At 51.2% G+C, this 11,165-nt stretch overlaps 1 protein-coding gene across 1 annotated transcript in view; it reads right to left on the minus strand.

Annotated features, from left to right (window-relative positions):
- CFAP53 (cilia and flagella associated protein 53) overlaps positions 1 to 8,335 on the minus strand; it is a 35,483-nt gene extending 27,148 nt beyond the window's left edge. The window contains exon 1 of the mRNA XM_075854966.1: positions 8,217 to 8,335. The gene's annotated coding sequence lies outside the window, so the exon portion shown is untranslated. The remainder of the gene's footprint in view (positions 1 to 8,216) is intronic.
- Positions 8,336 to 11,165: the final 2,830 nt, after the last annotated feature.

Raw genomic sequence — 11,165 nt, forward strand, 5'->3', positions numbered from 1 at the left:
GACCACTAGAAGTCCACTTCAAAGGGATAACACCCGATGAAGCCTTCAAGTGATATACCTTCTACCAGAAGACCACTTCAAAGGGATAACACCCGATGAAGTCTTCAACCATGTACCTTTTTTGGGGGACGCATACCCCCGATGCGACCCCCCCACCATTTTGTACTGACTGGCCTCAAGGACTCCCCCCGCCAGCTGCCATGACAACAGAACCTACTCCGGAAAAAAGAAAAACATGTTAAATAAGCACACAAATAAAAAACCAACGCTCATAGACGGACGTACATAAGACCCAAGGAGTAACAAACCACGGGCGGGAGGGTGGGAGCTTACTGATTCTGTGTTACTCCTCCCGCTGCTTCCGGCTCAATGCCGAGAAACAGCGGGAAGCTCAGTAACGGCCCCCCGTCCCCCTTAACTCCTCCCCGTCCCCCCTCCAACTCCCTCCAACTCTCCCTCACCTAATTAACCCTTTCCCTACTAGGACGGTCATGTCGGCTTCCCTTAATCCCTGCAGGCTGCGTCCAGCCTCTTCTTGACCTGCCTAAGTAGAGTCGTGTGTTAACCTTATACCATACTATCCCCCCACCCCCCCTTTAGTAAAGACACATGACACCGAGGTTGGATGTGAAATGGCCACAGCAGCCGTTTATTAATTTCACAGTTTTATAAAAACAATTTAAATCCGAAACATTCGGATAACTAGTTAGGAATCCACCAGAGAATTCCTCCTAATAATTCACATGACCCAACATGGGTCAGAATCGTAAATACCAATTTAACGTTAACATTAACCCGAGCAGAGGAAGTCCTTGAAGCCCCTTCAGATAGTCCTTTTTAAAGAACACACCGAATTAGCCATCTGCAAACCACCAATTACCTCCAGCCGTAAACCAGCTCGGAAGCACCGTTCACCTCTGCAGATGGCTCCAACCACTAGAAGTCCACTTCAAGGGGATAACACCCGATGAAGCCCTCAAGTGATATACCGACCACTAGAAGTCCACTTCAAAGGGATAACACCCGATGAAGCCCTCAAGTGATATACCGAACACTAGAAGTCCACTTCAAAGGGATAACACCCGATGAAGCCTTCAAGTGATATACCTTCTACCAGAAGACCACTTCAAAGGGATAACACCCGATGAAGTCTTCAACCATGTACCTTTTTTGGGGGACGCATACCCCCGATGCGACCCCCCCACCATTTTGTACTGACTGGCCTCAAGGACTCCCCCCGCACAGCGAAACAGGCCTTGACCACCTTAAGCCTGTGAGTTCCTCCACACCACCACCGCCCTTTCTATGCCTTCTGCTATCGCCAAGCTCCAAAGATCAATGCCAACCTCGGTCAGATGAACCCCGTCACTCCTCCAGAAATTCCCCACTCCTGACTCCAAATCCCTATGCCTCACGCAAATGCCCCCGTTTCTTGCCACAAAACGGGACACCGCCCGGTTAACTTTAATGCGAGCCTTATTGACTCTCTCCACTGATCTTGCTAACCGCCAATGCTTTCTTGGGACTATGTCCGACCACACTATCACCAACTTGGGATAAGATACCCACAAACACAACATATCATGTTTGATATCCCGCACCAACTCACGAAAGGGGCGGACTCCTAAGTCATTCCCACCCACGTGCAACACTAAAACCTCCGGAACCCTATCAAGCCGCGCATATGTCTGGAATTCCGCCAACACCCTGCTCCATGACATACCTCTAAAACCCAGCCAATGCACAACCGCGTCCTGTCGCGGAATGCGCAACTGGCGACCATCCGGGCGGACGTCCGCCCTCAAAGCCCCCCAGTGCACGTACGAATGACCCATCAACCACACCAAACACGGAGGCGAATCTGAAACGGAAAACACAGTTAGGCACCACCATATAACATTTGTAAAGCGTAAACAACAAAATTATAACATATGGGGGCGGACATAGGACTTAAACCTTTTAGACTCCCAACGACCAATACGCCTCACCCCCTCATCATCCAACCCCCAGCGCCCCGCTTCCGTTGCTGCGCCAATCCTGAAGGAATGAGATGAATATGAGCCTGCCGCAACACCAACCGCCGTCAAACAATTTTTAAGTACAGCTCCAAACTGAAACCTGGACAAAACGACCCGTCCACATGACGTAACAAAGGCAACTCTGGAGACCCCCTGTTTTTCGTAAAACCCCGCATGCACTCTACTGGGCACATGACCAACCCCGGGAGAGCGAACAACTATCAGTTTACCCTTCCCTACTTGGTCAGATTTAGATCGACGCAACCATACCTCCAGCCGGTCTGCGAATAGGCTCACCTCCCCAGATCTCAGCCCCCCTGCCCGTTTGGTACCGCAACTTAAACCCAAACGCCACCGCAGATATGAACCGGTTCACCTTCGCTACTGAAAACCCCGCCTCACAGGCGTCCCTTAACCAGTACAAAAGTGCCACCAACCTGTCTCTATCCGTATTGACGTCACCCAACTCTCTTACCCACTCCTCCCACTGCCTCCAATAAGCAGCATAAGCACTCCACGTCGTGCGCGCCAAAGACCTTTGTACCAATTGTTCTACGGGACCGAGACCAGATCCCAAAGATGCTCCGGACAAGCCAAACCGAGACCTTCCGCTCCCGGTGCCAATTGCCGAAACCGGTCCCACTGCGAGCGAGAAAGAGCATCAGCGATACAATTCCGTACACCCGGGACATGCACCGCCACCACCCACGCGTTCAACGACAAACACACCAACACTAAATGTCGCAACAATTGAACTACCGGAGGAGAGGACGCCGTGATGTTATTAATGGCAAGCACCACCCCCATGTTGTCGCAGTAAAAACGGACCTTCTTATCCCTGAGCCTGTCCCCCCAAATGGTAGCCGCCACCACGATGGGAAACAGCTCGAGCAGGGCCAGATTCCGCGTGAGTCCACTGGACACCCAGCTAGCCGGCCATTGACCTGCGCACCACGGACCTCCCCCGTAAGCTCCAAAACCACCCGCCCCAGCCGCATCCGTGAAAATATTCAAATCACTCGTATCCTGCGCTGGGGCCATCCATAGCGAGCGACCATTGTACTGGCCCAAGAAGTCATCCCAAACCTGAAGATCAGCTCGGTGCTCCTCCTTGAGCCGCACAAAATGATGCGGCGCACGCACTCCCGCCGTTGCCGCCGCCAACCTCCTACCAAACACCCTCCCCATCGGCATAATCCGGCAGGCGAAATTCAACTTCCCCAGCAGCGACTGAAGCTCCCTCAGCGTCATTTTCTTCATTCTACAAGCCCGTCGAACCTCCAGCCTCAAAGCACCCAACTTATCCGCCGGGAGACGACACTCCATTGCCACCGAGTCTATTTCGATTCCCAAAAAACAAATCGTCGCTACCGGGCCCTCCGTTTTTCCCGGCGCCAAAGGAATCCCAAAATCCCTCGCCACCTTCTGTAGAGCATGAAGCAAATTACCGCAAACCGGCGAACCCCCCGGGCCAACGCACAAAAAATCATCTAAGTAATGGATCAACGAGTCGACCCCGGCTACTCCCCTCGTTACCCACTCCATGAAGCTACTAAACGCCTCGAAGTATGCACAAGAAAGGGAACACCCCATCGGAAGGCACCGATCCACGTAAAAAGCCCCATTCCAAAAACAACCCAACAGCCGTTGGCTTTCTGGATGGACCGGCAACAACCTGAACGCCGCCTCAATGTCAGTTTTTGCCAGCAGCGCCCCAGGACCCGCAGCCCGCACTAACCCCACCGCCTTATCGAATGAGGTATAAACTACGGAGCACAACTCGTGATCAATCCCGTCATTTACCGACGAACCCTTGGGATACGATAAATGTTGAATCAAACGAAATTTCCCGGGCTCGCGTTTAGGGACAATACCCAAAGGGGACACAACTAAATCTTTTACCGGCGACTCAACAAACGGCCCCGACATGTGGCCCAACGAAACTTCTTTTAACAACTTTTCCGACACGACTTTTGCATGCAAGTAAGCCGATTTTAAATTCCTCCGCGTAACCGGAACCTCATAAGGAGGCGGAGGAATAACAAAACCAACACGAAACCCTTCATAAAGCAACTTAGCCGCCGCCCTATCCGGATACTCATTTAGATAAGGGGCCATCTTTTCCACCCTCACCGGCGACACCCCCTTGACCAGCCGCGTGCTGGTTACCTGACCTCTTTTTTCGCAGACATTTTGCCGCCCCGTGTGATGCACCATCACACTCGGAACACACGTGCTTGAACTTGCACGTGGCCCCGAACTTGCACTGACCTTCATTAAATTGCCAGCAAAACCCCGCCTTTCCCCCGCCGCTTTGTCCAACCTGACTAGACTGGCCTCCCTGGCCGGCGCTCCCGGGAAAGGACTGCCTAACCGGAGCCGTAACCCGTAACCAGAGAGCAATATCCTTCTGGTCCCACCGAATCGCCGGCCGAACCGCCTTCCGCTGACGGAATTGCTCATCGTATCGCAGCCACGCTTGCCCCCCATACGCCCTATGAGCCTCCCCAATAGCATCAAAATAACAAAACAACGCCGAACAATTTTCCGGCGCCTTTTCCCCTATCACACTAGCCAATATGGCGAACGCCTGCGACCAATTAACGAACGTCTGCGGGATAAGCCTATACCGCCGCCGTTCCTCCTCGTCCTTTTTACTCTCATCCCGCTTGCTCTTATCCAAATTAAATTTAGCAAGCGGCAAGAGAGAAAAAATTTCAACATACTCGTCCTTCCAGATCCGCTCGCGCACCTCCTGCTTTAAATGCGCCCCCAACGGACCTTCAAAACAAACGTACACCTCCCCCCGAGCACGATCATCAATACGCACTCGATCGCCGTCCTTCTGCGCCTCGGTCTGTACCGACACCGCGACCGCCTCTCTAACCGCCGCCACCGGACGCGCCTGTAACGATTCCACGTCCCTGGGGCCTTCCCAAACTACCGCAGGGGACACTTCCGTTACTACCGGCGCCGCGGCCCTGTCCAGGCGCCCCACCAGCTCCCGTAAGCAACCCACTAAGTCTGCCAAACCCGCTCCGTCGCGTCCGCCCGCGCCACTACCGGCCCCCGATGCAATGCTAGCAGCCCCCCCGCCGACACCCGACATAAAAATCGCTGGATAAGACAATGATGGAGTTATACACTCACCGGGCTGCACAGGCGCTGTGTTCCCGTCAGCCGGACCATCCTGACCTCGACGATACACGTCCAGTTCACCTTCCTCCAATTCTTCTCTCGCCGACGACTGTCCATCCCAACGACATCTTCGGAACGGGGATGAGGACGCGCTGACCGATGGGCCGGCAACCTGCCGCCCGACCGCCGGGACCCAGACTTCCGACCGGACCTGTTGCCTCGACGTCGCTGCAGATCTAGGCGTCCGTCTAGACGATCCTGACGAAGCCTGCCCCCTGGCCGGAACATCACCATGCGGGGCGGCCGTACCTTGTACTCCACATCTTCCATCTGATGGGGGAGGGGTGACAGGGAGCCCAGCCTGCGACTCCCTGCTTACCGCCGGACCCCGTCGCGGCCTGGGATTCCTGCCAGGACGCAGGGCCTGGGAAGGGGCGGTCCTCCCAGCTGCCTGGCCTGCAGCGTCCGGGATCGGGCTCCCTCTGCGACGCCGTGTCCGCGGGACTGCCTCCGGGCTGAGGCGCTCTGGAGGTCGGGACCGCCGAGAGGGACGGGTCGACCCGGCCTGCGTCGCCGTCACCCCTGGCAACGCTCTCTGCCCGCCCAGCGCAGGAGCGGTTGTTGCCGACTCCCCCCCCGCCGCCATAGCCATGCTCGTGAGGGGGCCGGGGGAGGGGAGCCTGTCCTTTGCAACAGACCCCGAACGCCGTGCCCGACGTGGCGAAACGGCGTCCGGGATCCTCGTTATGGCAGCCACGGTCTCCTCTAGCCATCCGGGACCGTGGTGCACAGCAGCGGCACGCAGCCGCTCTAACATTAAGGCCTCTGCCCTAAAAGCACGGGCAACGGGGGAGCTTACTGATTCTGTGTTACTCCTCCCGCTGCTTCCGGCTCAATGCCGAGAAACAGCGGGAAGCTCAGTAACGGCCCCCCGTCCCCCTTAACTCCTCCCCGTCCCCCCTCCAACTCCCTCCAACTCTCCCTCACCTAATTAACCCTTTCCCTACTAGGACGGTCATGTCGGCTTCCCTTAATCCCTGCAGGCTGCGTCCAGCCTCTTCTCGACACTTTGGTAAAGTTTCTGTGGGACTTATTCACACAGCACAGCGTGATCTCGAGAAATCATACACTTCTCTTTACAACGCCCACTTGGAAAAAAGTTAAAAAACGCCCAGTTGTCTATTAAGAAACGAATTAGCATAAATATAATATTGCTCAAAAATAATAGTTTTTCCAAATAAAAAACACTGTTGTTACCTACATTACAGCGCCAATCATATTATGTAGGAGATAGGGCACTTATAATGTGGTGACAGAGACTCTTTCATCCCAGGTGGCCGGCCTAGACGAAGAAGCACAGAATTCTGGGTTAGTATAAAAAAAACAATTCTGAGTTTCCGATTTTTGCGGTGGAATCGCAGCTTTTCCGTTGCAAAAATGGCAACATCTGCTATTTGTTGCAGGTTTAACCTCGCATTGAATTCAATGGAGAAAACCCGCAACAAAAAAAAACAAAAAAAACAGCGATTCCGCAAATACAATTGACATGCTGCGGTTTATAAAAAACGCACCGCAGGTAAATTTCCGAGCGTTTTTTCTACTTATCATTAACGCAGCGTGTGGATGAGATCTGTTCAAATCTCATCCACTCTGCTGCTACTGTATTATGCTGCGGATTTTCCGCCACGAAATACGTTGCGGAAAATCCGCAGTATTTAGGCTATGTGTGAACTCACCCTAAGGGCACGGCCAGACGTGGCGGAATTGCTGTGGAATTCCGCTGCAGACAGTCCGCAGTGGAATTCTCCAGCGGCCGTTTTTACATTTGTTTCAATAAATTTTTAGGCAAGTTAGTTCAGACGTTGCGGAAAACTCCGCTGTGGACCATGGGCTGCGGTGCGGAATTTTCCCTCCGCAGCATGCACTGTCTGTTGCGAGAAGAAGCGGAATTTCACTGCGGATTTCAGCCTTTGCAATGGAAAAACTGAAATCTGTGGCAAGTCCGCTGTCTTTTCTGCAACGTCTGAATTTCCGTTAAATATGCAAATGTTGGTGCAGATTAATTGCGTAATTGCCCCAAATCTGCGCCAAAATTTGCAGCGGAAAAACTCTGCCACGTCTTTTTTCTTTAGCAACTTATACGTGAAAAACTGACAGCATACGGTGGTCGTCCATGTGCTGCCTGATGTTTTCACGCACCTATAGACTTTAATGGTCGAGTCTAATATTCAAAAACAGACCAGAATAGGAAATGTGGTGAGTCTCACGCAACGGACACACGCGCTGTGAAAAAACACGGATGCATTGCATTGATCAGTGTGCAGTTATTTAAACGGACAGCACACGGATATAATAAATATAATGGTGTGAATAAGGCCTTAGGATATATACAGCCGTGTGCGATTTGCTATAAACCAGATCCGCTGCAGAAATACAAGGCTCTTCTCAGATTTCTGCCGCGGATTTGCAGTTTGATGTGCGACTGATTCACACGCGGATCAATGGGGCTAATCCACATGTAGAAGGTTTTCCAAGCAGAATCCACATCAATAAATAAAATGTCACTTATTGATGCACAGACACAGATTTTTCACAAAATTCTTGCGGATTTCGGAGCAGAATCCGTGTGGAAATACACGTGAAATCCAGATCGTGTCAACGGGGCATAAGTAAGGTGGACGCACTGTAGGAAGGGGAGGCTGAAACTCTAGGGGGCGCTCTAATACATTTACATATATAATATCTTGTCACAAAAGTTTTTGTTTTAATGAATGTCAATACAAAACAGATCTTAATTATAGGATAACCCCTTTAAGTGCAGCATCTACCCCAATGCATAATCCTACACATTATTACATTCAATAATAATAATAATAATAATAATAATAATAATAATAATAATCTAATTCTAACAAATCAGTCACCTCCCAGCTGTTGTGGAACTACAAATCCCAGTATGTGCGATCAGAAGGACATGTTGGGAGCTGTAGTTCCACGCCATTATCCACACCACCAAAGCTCAGACATATAGTAATCCTACGAGAGTGGTCTCATTATTACCGTCACTACCGGGGACACCGATACTTTATTCTCAGTCCCGCTCCTTAGTCCATCTGAACCGCAGACTTAGCATTCGGTTGCCGGGTAACGCCGACTCCGGAAGTCACGAAATCTGTATCCTAGCAACCAAATGTAAACATGTGGGCGCTGAGGCTGCTGTACTAATAATCTAACAGCAGAGGGCGCTCTAGTAGCGCGGAGTAATACACAGCGGATATCAGTCACATGGAAACATTTCATGGCTGTAGAAAGAAGACATTTCTTATATTTTCCTCTCTATGGTCCTTATTTCTGTGACTTAAAGGGGTTGTCCACCTGGGACAGTAGTCTCCAATCTGTGCAGCTCCCAACATGATCTGACAACCTGCAGCATGCTGGGAGTTGTAGTTTTGCAACAGAGAGGCACAGGTTGGAGTCTACTGACTACTAGGACCACTATCTAATTTGTGGCAGCTCCAACAAATCCCATCCATTGAAGTGAATTGGAATCAATTCATAGAATATGACATGTGGATTGAATCGCCTATTATGTTTTTTTATGTTTTTCCAACCTGGAAACTCGATTCTCCCAATGCACATTCTGTGTGGCGGATAGTGGATTGATTCATAAATCAATAAAACTGGAACCAGGTGAAAACGTTTTTTCCTCTCTAGTAACCGTGGTTGCGCCATGCCATGCACCATAGAGGGGATCCCTTCCCTATGACGTCTATATTATCCTTACTTTTATTTTACAGCACCATTTATTCCAGTGCACTGTACGTATGAATTACATAACATGAGACAATAAAAATAGCAAGTGCCAGGGGCGTGGGCTATAGGGGGGGGGGGCAGAGGTAGAAGTGGCACCCGGGCCCTGGAGCCTGAGAGGGGCTAAAAGCCCCTCAGCAGCATAAGAAGACACCAGTATTATAAATGATATATGGTAGGTGGAGGTCCTGTTATAGATTTTGAATTGGGGCCCCGGAGCTTCAAGTAATGCCTCTGACAAGTACAATAACCATGAGTTTACTGCGTGACAGACCGGCGCAGAAGGACAGGACCCTGCCCACGAGGGCTCACAATCCACGAGTCTATATGTTCTCATATGGTCCATAGAGATAGAAGTTGCCCAGGAAAAGCCATGGTAGCATGGGCCCCACACCCGTTGATTAATAAAAATTTAGCAGGCCAGCCCCTTAGGATGACGTTTCATCCCAGGAGATCTGTGATTGGCTGCAGCGGCGGTCTTATGGGATGGAACGTCATCCCAGAAAACCGGACCTCTGACATCATCCAGGCCGGCCTCCTGGGAAGAAGTTTCATCCCATGTGACCACCGCTACAGCCTGTGATTGGCTGCAGCGGTCAGATGGGATGAAACATCACCCATAGGAGGCCAGTATAGAGGGAGAAACACAGACTTCTGGTTGTAGAAAAAAAGATTGTGTTGCCTTTTTTTTGTGGCTGAATCGCTTCGATTCCGCCGCAAAAAAACGCAGCAACTGCTATTGAATTCAATTGGGCAATACCCACAACAAATAATCAATATATACGCATATACAATTAACATACTGCAGAATAAAATTCCGCACCGCATGTCAATTTTTGACCGTTTTTTCTGCTCAGTATTTACGCAGCGTGTGGATGAGATTTGTTCTATCGCAGTCACTTTGCTGCTACTGCATTATGTTACGATTGGAGATAACTGTGATCGCCACCGTCTAACCCCTTAAATGCCGCTGTCCAGTGGCGTAACTACCGCGGTATCAGCCGCAGCGGCTGCTACAGGGCCGAGGGCTTGAGGGGGCCCGTGCCGCCAGCCGACACGCCCCACCGTATGCCCGGTGGCGCCGCTAGCAGCCGTTATGGCTGCTACAGCGGTAGCGCCACTACTATGGGGTCCGCGCCGCTGAGCCTCCAAGTATGGGCTGGGCGACACAGGCCCCCTCATGCCTGTAGGTGCCTTACAATGACGCTGATTGGCTAGCGGCGCGATGACATCATCGCACCGCTTCCATGCTTGGAAGGTGCTGCTTGACAGGGTAAGTCATTCTGCCCCGCCAATCAGCGTCATTGGACGACGCTCGTTCAGCTCCAGCAGACATGCTCAGAAGAGAGCATGTCTGCATCGCCAGTGAACAGCATGGGAACGGGATCATGTGAGTATGTAAAGTTTATATTTTTTTTCTCATAAAAATGTGAGTGGCATTATCTATAGTGGGGGGTCTATCTACAGGGGGGGTCGTCTTTATGTGGGCCATTATATACAGGGGGGTCTATATGTGGGCCACTATATACAGGGGGGTCTATATGTGGGGCACTAGCTACAGGGGAGGTCTGTATGTGGGGATGTGGGGCACAATCTACAGGGGGGTCTATATGTGGGGCACTATATGTGAGACACTATACAGGGTTGGGCTATATGTAGAGCACTATCTTTAGGGGAGCTATTTGTAAGAGTACTTTCTATAGGGGTGGGCTATATGTGGGACACTATATACAGGGGTGGGTTACCTGTGGGGCACTAGCAACAGGGTGGCTATATGTAGTGCACAGTCTACAGGGGTGGGCTATATGTGGGACACTATATACAGGGGGAGCTATATGTGAGACACTATGTACAGAGGTGGGCTATAAGTGGAGCACTATCTATAGGGCAAGCTATATGTAGGCCAGCACGGTGGCTCAGTGGTTAGCACTATTGCCTTGCAGCTCTGGAGTCCATATGTGGGCACTATCTACAGGGGCTTCTATGTAGGACACTATCTACAGGGGCTTCTATGTAGGACACTATCTACAGGGCCTTCTATGTAGGTCACTATCTACAGAGGCTCTATGGGGGTCACTATCTACAGGGGGCTATGGGGGCACTATCTACAGGGGGCACGGTATGTGTTTGACAGTGTAGGGTACTATTACAATCAGGGACACAGTGTATGGCGCTATTATAGTTAGAGGTGCAGTGTAT

The sequence above is a fragment of the Rhinoderma darwinii genome, chromosome 1 (assembly GCF_050947455.1).
Source record: "Rhinoderma darwinii isolate aRhiDar2 chromosome 1, aRhiDar2.hap1, whole genome shotgun sequence".
NCBI lineage: Eukaryota > Metazoa > Chordata > Amphibia > Anura > Rhinodermatidae > Rhinoderma > Rhinoderma darwinii.